The sequence below is a fragment of the Coregonus lavaretus genome (genome assembly GCF_964263955.1).
Source record: "Coregonus lavaretus genome assembly, chromosome: 2".
Taxonomy (NCBI): Eukaryota; Metazoa; Chordata; class Actinopteri; order Salmoniformes; family Salmonidae; genus Coregonus; species Coregonus lavaretus.
Window position 1 is genome coordinate 58,603,854 of NC_139989.1, and position 9,333 is coordinate 58,613,186.

Genomic DNA, 9,333 nt, shown 5'->3' on the forward strand with positions numbered 1-9,333 from the left:
TGGAATTAAAATTGATTTTTTGGGGGGTTTGTATCATTTGATTTACACAACATGCCTATCACTTTGAAGATGAAAAAAAAAAAGTGAAACAAACAAGAAATAAGACAAGAAAACAGAAAACTTGACCGTGTATAATTATTCACTCCCCCCAAAGTCAATAGTTTGTAGAGCCACCTTTTGCAGCAATTACAGCTGCAAGTCTCTTGGGGTATGTCTCTATAAGCTTGGCACATTTAGCCATTGGGATATTTGCCCATTCTTCAAGGCAAAACTACTCCAGCTCCTTCAAGTTGGATGGGTTCCACTGGTGTACAGCAATCTTTAAGTCATACCACAGATTCTCAATTGGATTGAGGTCTGGGCTTTGACTAGGCCATTCCAAGACATTTAAATGTTTCCCCTTAAACCACTCAAGTGTTGCTTTAGCAGTATGCTTAGGGTCATTGTCCTGCTGGAAGGTGAACCTCCGTCCCAGTCTCAAATCTCTGAAGACTGAAACAGGTTTCCCTCAAGAATTTCCCTGTATTAAGCGCCATCCATCATTCCTTCAATTCTGACCAGTTTCACAGTCCCTGCCGATGAAAAACATCCCCACAGCATGATGCTGCCACCACCATGCTTCACTGTGGAGATGGTGTTCTCGGGGTGATGAAAGGTGTTGGGTTTGCGCCAGACATAGCATTTTCTTTGATGGCCAAAAAGCTCAATTTTAGTCTCATCTGACCAGAGTACCTTCTTCCATATGTTTGGGGAGTCTCCCACATGGCTTTTGGAGAACACCAAACGTGTTTGCTTATTTTTTTCTTTAAGCAATGGCTTTTTTCTACCACTCTTCTGTAAATCCAAGCTCTGTGGAGTGTACGGCTTAAAGTGGTCCTATGGACAGATACTCCAATCTCCGCTGTGGAGCTTTGCAGCTCCTTCAGGGTTATCTTTGGTCTCTTTGTTGCCTCTCTGATTACTGCCGTCCTTGCCTGCTCCGTGAGCTTTGGTGGGCGGCCCTCTCTTGGCAGGTTTGTTGTTATTTTTTAATAATGGATTTAATGGTGCTCTGTGGGATGTTCAAAGTTTCTGATATTTTTTTATAATCCAACCCTGATCTATACTTCTCCACAACTTTGTCCCTGACCTGTTTGGAGAGCTCCTTGGTCTTCATGGTGCCACTTGCTTGGTGGTGCCCCTTGCTTAGTTGTGTTGCAGACTCTGGGGCCTTTCAGAACAGGTGTATATATACTGAGATCACGTGATAGATCATGTGACACTTAGATTGCACACAGGTGGACTTTATTTAACAAATTACGTGACTTCTGAAGGTAATTGGTTGCACTAGATCTTATTTATTTTGTGTATGTCCATTACATGAAATCCAAATAAAAATCCATTTAAATTACAGGTTGTAATGCAACAAAATAGGAAAAACGCCAAGGGGGATGAATACTTCTGCAAGGCACTGTACGTATGAGATGAATAAAGCAGTATGTAAACATTATTAAAGTGACTAGTGTTCCATTATTAAAGTGGCCAGTGATTCCATGTCTATGTATATAGGGCAGCAGCCTCTATGGTGCAGGGTTGAGTAGCCGGGAGGTAGCCAGCTAGTGATGGCTGATGGCCTTGAGATAGAAGCAGTTTTTCAGTCTCTCAGTCCCAGTTGCCATACCAGGCGGTGATACAGCCTGACAGGATGTTCTCAATTGTGCATCTGTGAAAGTTTCAGAGGTCTTAGGGGCCAAGCAAATTTCTTCAGTATCCTGAGGTTGAAGAGTCGCTGTTGCGCCTTCTTCAAATTCACACACAGACAAACCAAAAAATTGAATGTACATAAACACACACAAACATTTGTTTAGTTCTGGTTTTGTGGTCAATGTCTCTATCCCCTCCCTCCCTCTGTCTGCCTTGCCCTGGCGTGGTCGGTCAGATGGAGAGTGCTGTCTATGAGGAGGTCCCCACTTGCTTATACTGTCCTCAGGACAACTCTCCATGGAAACACTCTTAGCCTAATGAGTCTACTGCTCAGGTGCAGGCTGGGATACGATGCTGATAGGCTGAGAGATTACAATCTGTCTATGCTACTAATTCACGTGGGTATGGTTTCAACTGCTGGTGCTACTGCTACTACTACTGCTGCTAGAGGCTGGGGACTGGGGGGGGGAGTTGTGTCTATACTATTCTCTCTGCTACTGCTGCTAGAGGCTGGGGACTGGGGGGAGTTGTGTCTATATTATTCTCTCTGCTACTGCTGCTAGAGGCTGGGGACTGGGGGGAGTTGTGTCTATACTATTCTCTCTGCTACTGCTGTTAGAGGCTGGGGACTGGGGGGGAGTTGTGTCTATACTATTCTCTCTGCTACTGCTGCTAGAGGCTGGGGACTGGGGGGGAGTTGTGTCTATACTATTCTCTCTGCTACTGCTGCTAGAGGCTGGGGACTGGGGGGGAGTTGTGTCTATACTATTCTCTCTGCTACTGCTGCTAGAGGCTGGGGACTGGGGGGGAGTTGTGTCTATACTATTCTCTCTGCTACTGCTGCTAGAGGCTGGGGACTGGGGGGGAGTTGTGTCTATACTATTCTCTCTGCTACTGCTGCTAGAGGCTGGGGACTGGGGGGAGTTGTGTCTATACTATTCTCTCTGCTACTGCTGCTAGAGGCTGGGGACTTGGGGGGGAGTTTGTCTATACTATTCTTTCATATTTAGATGTGCTCATCTGACCTTTTGCTTTGCAGAGCAGTGTTATGGGTTATGTGGCCAAGGCAGCCTGTGTGAGTAGAGGATGTACCTTCAGGTGTGTTCCTGACGCTGTTCCGTTCTACTATTCAACTCTTCCCCCCTCCTCTTCCTACTCCAGGGATAGAGACTTTGTGTACAAGGCTGCCCCTTGCCTCCTACGTGTGTTCCTACCAAACAATGTACCCACTTTGTTCCGTCTGTAAAATTGTTGTGTTCCTGTGCATATGAATAGCTGGACGGTATCATTACAGGAAGAGCTTTGAACAAAATGGCCGCCCCAAACAAAAACACTGTGGCAGATTGAGTGTGGATGCTTTGAGAGTACAGGCTGACCCTGTTTAAACCCATTGAAGGAAGGCTGGCCCTGTAGAAATACCTGCTAAAACTACTCTGCTGATAGAATGGGATAGTGGGATCATTGGTCCCACCGCTACCTAAAAATGAATGGGAGTGCCAGCGGTAACCACGCAATATTTTTATTTATTTTTTACAGTCAAAACACCTTTAAATAAAGTCAAAGCAAATTATTGATTGGCCATGACATTTTGAAAATTGCACAGTTGCCCCTATCACTCTCATTCATTTTTAGCTAGCGGTGGCTAAAGTTACCTCTAGTTTGTAGTGGCTGTTTCAAGAAAACCTAAAGATATATTACAGTTTCTCCTGGCCCATAGACTACTTTCAGGGTAAGGAACCATCTAACATTAGCTGTAAATACTGAACTTCCCCTTTAATTCAAAAAAAATTTAAACCCATTTTAATGTCAGAGTCTGCATGAATGCACTTGATGCTTGCTCCTTACCTCAGCTGCCCTTAATGCTAAACACAAAGACATGTGCATTGATTCATGTTATTTCAACAAGAACAAAAATATTTTATAAACAATACAAAACATAGACATACAAACGACTACATCATACAAACATCACTACATCACATACCCACTAGCCCCCAGCCCTATCTCCACAGCCTCAAACTGCATGATTTAGTTTCTCTCCGTCGCCCACGCTCTTAAAATGTTTTGATAATAAAGCATTTGACCTTTCCATTGTGTGAACGACGGAGGATTGGCTGATTTCCATTTTTTGAGTATACGTTTTTTTAAAGATAATTGATGAGAAGAGTTTTGTCCAACCCATCGGGTATCTCACTGCACCCTCATATGTCATGTCTTGAAATATACTGAATTAAAAGTACATTTACATTGCAATACCTCTGACATCCATCTTTCCAACTCTGCCAATAACTTTGGAATTTTGTAACCTTCCCAGAAGGCATGGATTATTGAGTCATTAGTAGTTTGACACTTCAGGCATGACTCTGTCGTTGTGCTGTAGAATTTGTGAATTTTGTCTCTTGTATAATACATTTTATACATTAGTTATACTGGATTAAGCGTACAATATAGTTAACTGTAATCTCATTAGTTATGCTCCAACATTCCCTCCATCTTGTGCCAATATCAGTTCTTTTTAAATCTTTGTTCCAAGAGTTTTTTCTAAGAGATTGTCAGCTGAATAGGCTCTCTGCAAGGTTTTGTATAGCTTACCTATCATATGAATATCCTTTACTGACTCCAATAGATTTTAAATCAAAGTTTTGTGATATAAAACTTTTAAGTTGGATGTATTTGAAAATATCTACATTGGTCAACCCAAAATTGCTTTTTAATTCTGTCATGGAAATAAATGTATTTCCTGTTACTAAGTCATTTACGGTTTCTATGCCTTTAGTTTTTCATGTGGGCCAATTTATCGATGCATTCTGAAAAGCTATCCAAGGATTATTCCATAAGGTTGTGTTTCTAGGGAGTGATATTGGTTCTTGTAAAATATGTTAAATTTTCTTCCATATCGTTATAATGTTCTTAACTATGAGGTTGATAATGTTCTTAGCTTTATCCTTTGAAAATAGACATGTAAAATGATTCTGGGGATGAGCATGAAAATATTCAACATGTACACATTGTTCCTCTTTAGTGCATTTAACTACAGTGGGGAGAACAAGTATTTGATACACTGCCGATTTTGCAGGTTTTCCTACTTACAAAGCATCTGTAATTTTTATCATAGGCACACATCAACTGTGAGAGACGGAATCTAAAACAAAAATTCAGAAAATCACATTGTATGATTTTTAAGTAATTAATTTGCATTTTATTGCATGACATAAGTATTTGATACATCAGAAAAGCAGAAATTAATATTTGGTACAGAAAACTTTGTTTGCAAATACAGAGATCATACGTTTCCTGTAGGTCTTGACCAGGTTTGCACACACTGCAACAGGGATTTTGGCCCACTCCTCCATACAGACCTTCTCCAGATCCTTCAGGTTTCGGGGCTGTCGCTGGGCAATACGGACTTTCAGCTCCCTCCAAAGATGTTCTATTGGGTTCAGGTCTGGAGACTGGCTAGGCCACTCCAGGACCTTTAGATGCTTCGTACGGAGCCACTCCTTAGTTGCCCTGGCTGTGTGTTTCGGGTCGTTGTCATGCTGGAAGACCCAGCCACGACCCATCTTCAATGCTCTTACTGAGGGAAGGAGGTTGTTGGCCAAGATCTCGCGATACATGGCCCCATCCATCCTCCCCTCAATACGGTGCAGTCGTCCTGTCCCCTTTGCAGAAAAGCATCCCCAATGAATGATGTTTCCACCTCCATGCTTCACGGTTGGGAAGCTCTATTTTTGTCTCATCAGACCACATGACCTTCTCCCATTCCTCCTCTGGATCATCCAGATGGTCACTGGCAAACTTCAGACGGGCCTGGACATGCGCTGGCTGGAGCAGGGGGACCTTGCGTGCGCTGCAGGATTTTAATCCATGACGGCGTAGTGTGTTACTAATGGTTTTCTTTGAGACTGTGGTCCCAGCTCTCTTCAGGTCATTGACCAGGTCCTGCCGTGTAGTTCTGGGCTGATCCCTCACCTTCCTCATGATCATTGATGCCCCACGAGGTGAGATCTTGCATGGAGCCCCAGACCGAGGGTGATTGACCGTCATCTTGAACTTCTTCCATTTTCTAATAATTGCGCCAACAGTTGTTGCCTTCTCACCAAGCTGCTTGCCTATTGTCCTGTAGCCCATCCCAGCCTTGTGCAGGTCTACAATGTTATCCCTGATGTCCTTACACAGCTCTCTGGTCTTGGCCATTGTGGAGAGGTTGGAGTCTGTTTGATTGAGTGTGTGGACAGGTGTCTTTTATACAGGTAACGAGTTCAAACAGGTGCAGTTAATACAGGTAATGAGTGGAGAACAGGAGGGCTTCTTAAAGAAAAACGAACAGGTCTGTGAGAGCCGGAATTCTTACTGGTTGGTAGGTGATCAAATACTTATGTCATGCAATAAAATGCAAATTAATTACTTAAAAATCATACAATGTGATTTTCTGGATGTTTTAGATTCCGTCTCTCACAGTTGAAGTGTACCTATGATAAAAATTACAGACCTCTACATGCTTTGTAAGTAGGAAAACCTGCAAAATCGGCAGTGTATCAAATACTTGTTCTCCAAACTGTATATATTTTTTCGAAACGCTAATCTACAGTTGCAAACTCTGACTAACCTCATAATAATATGTGGCAAAAGTAGCTAGGCTGACTTAATTAACTGGTATTTTTAAGAATAAGTATAACGATTGCGAGTGCTACTGTTGTCATAGATAGTAATTTATTCACTTAGCCAGAACTCACACAATGGAAACTTGTGATTCAATTAGTACTGTAGAGAATTGTTCTCATCAGTCATCTTTTTTTAGATTCAAGTTTAGTAGTTTGATTTTGTCAGCATCTCTGACGTACAGCTCTCAGCTGCAGGGAGTGGAGTGCAGAGAGTGCAATGCATTTGTTGTGGGATAAAAGGATGTTGGCATAGAGCTGAAGAAGTGTTTGGTTGATATCTGCACCTAGCACCTGCAACATTTTGTATGCCCTAGTGAAGTATTTATATGATGAATATGTGTTCTATATTGGTCTCCCCAAAGTATTTTTCTATATGGGTTTATAGAAAGCTCACAACTTGCCTGTTTATTATTTCTGTCTGTCTGTCTCTACATCTGTCTTAACTGCGTGTTTGTCTGTCTTGTGTATGATTCAGTACCGGTAATACCTCCCTGATTGTCACGATCGTCAGGGAGAGACCAATGCGCAGCGTGATGAATGAACATGTTTACTTTATTAAATTAAAGCACGACCAAAACAACAAACGACTCGTAACGTCCACGGTGACAATGACCGAACACGGAACAAAAACCCACAAACACAAAGTGAAAAACAGACAGTTAAATATGGCTCCCAATCAGAGACAACCAGCCAACAGCTGACACTCGTTGCCTCTGATTGGGAGTCACTCAGGCAAACATAGAAAACAACAAACCAGAACCCCCAACATAGAAATAAACCACATAGAATGAACACACCCTGGCTCAACATATAGAGTCCCAGAGCCAGGGTGTGACAGTACCCCCCCCTAAAGGCGCGGACAGCGACCGCGCCTCAACCAGAAAAAAATAGGGGAGGGCTGGGTGGGCACTCCTCCTCGGCGGCGGTTCTGGCTCCGGGCTTGCCCACCACCCTCCAATAAACCCCCCATAGCGCCCCTGGTCCGGTCTGGCCCCGCTGGCTGGAGCTGACCTGGACGTAGCAGGAGCGGCTAGCTTCAGCTCCGTTGGGGAGCAATAAAGCAGTACCTGATTTGGCACCGATGACCCAGGCACGGGTTGTGCCGGACTGATGACGCGCACCCCAGGCTTGGTGCGTGAGGCAGGAAAGGACCGGACCTGGCTGTCGATGCGCACCCCTGGCTTGGTGCGTGGAGCAGCAACGGGCCGGACCGGGCTGACGATACGCACCCCTGGCTTGGTGCGTGGAGCCGGAACGGGCCTCACCGGACTGATGACTCGCACCCCTGGCTTGGTGCGTGGAGCAGCAACGGGCCGGACCGGGCTGACGATGCGCACCCCTGGCTTGGTGCGTGGAGCAGCGACGGGCCGGACCGGGCTGACGATGCGCACCCCTGGCTTGGTGCGTGGAGCCGGAACGGGCCTCACCGGACTGACGAAGCACACCACTGGCTTGGTGCGTGGAGGAGGAACGGGCCTTACCAAGCTGACGACGCACACCATAGGCTTGGTGCGTGGAGCAGGGACAGGCCGGACTGGGCTGACGAAGCGCACCACTGACTTGGTGCGGGGAGCAGGAACGGGCCGAGCCGGGCTGACGAAGCGCACCACTGACTTGGTGCGGGGAGCAGGAACAGGCCGAGCCGGGCTGACGAAGCGCACCACTGACTTGGTGCGGGGAGCAGGAACAGACCGGACCGTACTGGGGACACACACCACTGGCCCTACACCGGGATCTGGAACGGGCCGGACCGGACTGGTAACACACCCCAGTACCTCTCGCCGTGCCTCTCCACCTTCCATCCCCTCTTCGACCAGTGGCCCCCGTAACCTGGCGGCCTCCTCTGTCAACCCGCTGGACCGCTCTATCGCGGCCTCCTGCTGCCCCGACGTCGTGAGCCCCCCCCCTAAAAATTTTCTGGGGGTCTCTCCTCCCCGTGGGCCAGGCCTCTATCGTTCTCGCCCAACTCTCGCTCTTCTGCCCCCAATTCCAGCCATTCTGCTCTTCATTAGGCTTGACCCAGTCGAGACTCTTCCTCCACTGTTCCCAAGTCCATCCACTCTGCTCTTTACAAGGCTGGACCCAGTCGAGGTTGCCACGGAGATCTGCAAGCGATTCCCCTGGCGATGGCTCCTGGACACGCTGCTTGGTCCAGTTTTGGTGGGTTTTTCTGTCACGATCGTCAGGGAGAGACCAATGCGCAGCGTGATGAATGAACATGTTTACTTTATTAAATTAAAGCACGACCAAAACAACAAACGACTCGTAACGTCCACGGTGACAATGACCGAACACGGAACAAAAACCCACAAACACAAAGTGAAAAACAGACAGTTAAATATGGCTCCCAATCAGAGACAACCAGCCAACAGCTGACACTCGTTGCCTCTGATTGGGAGTCACTCAGGCAAACATAGAAAACAACAAACCAGAACCCCCAACATAGAAATAAACCACATAGAATGAACACACCCTGGCTCAACATATAGAGTCCCAGAGCCAGGGTGTGACACTGATTCCATTCCTCTAAGTCCCAAGTGTCTTGTTGTACGATTCAGTACCGGTAATACCTCCCTGACTCCAATCCTCTAAGTCCCAAGTGTCTTGTGTAAGATTCACTATCTTTAATACCTTCCTGTCTCTATTCCTCTAAGTCGCAAGTGGTTAATTAGGAAGATTAGCCTCCAAGGTCCAAATCCTTGATGATGATGGAGTCAGTAAGTCACATTCTCCATGATATTAGCATACCCTGCTATGAACTAGAGAGAGGGTGAAGATATAGCAGTAAGGTCAAGTCTAGATCCAGCACAACGACCTGTTTCTTTGTTTGTACGGCACAGTGACCTGCTGACACACATTGACCTGCTATTCTCCTTGTCGTCTGTGATGCACCACACAGATGCACAGAGAAGGTCAGACCCACATGTTTTCTAATAAGAGTATGCTGCATCCATATTTAATTGTGTACTCTCTCTCTCTCTCTCTC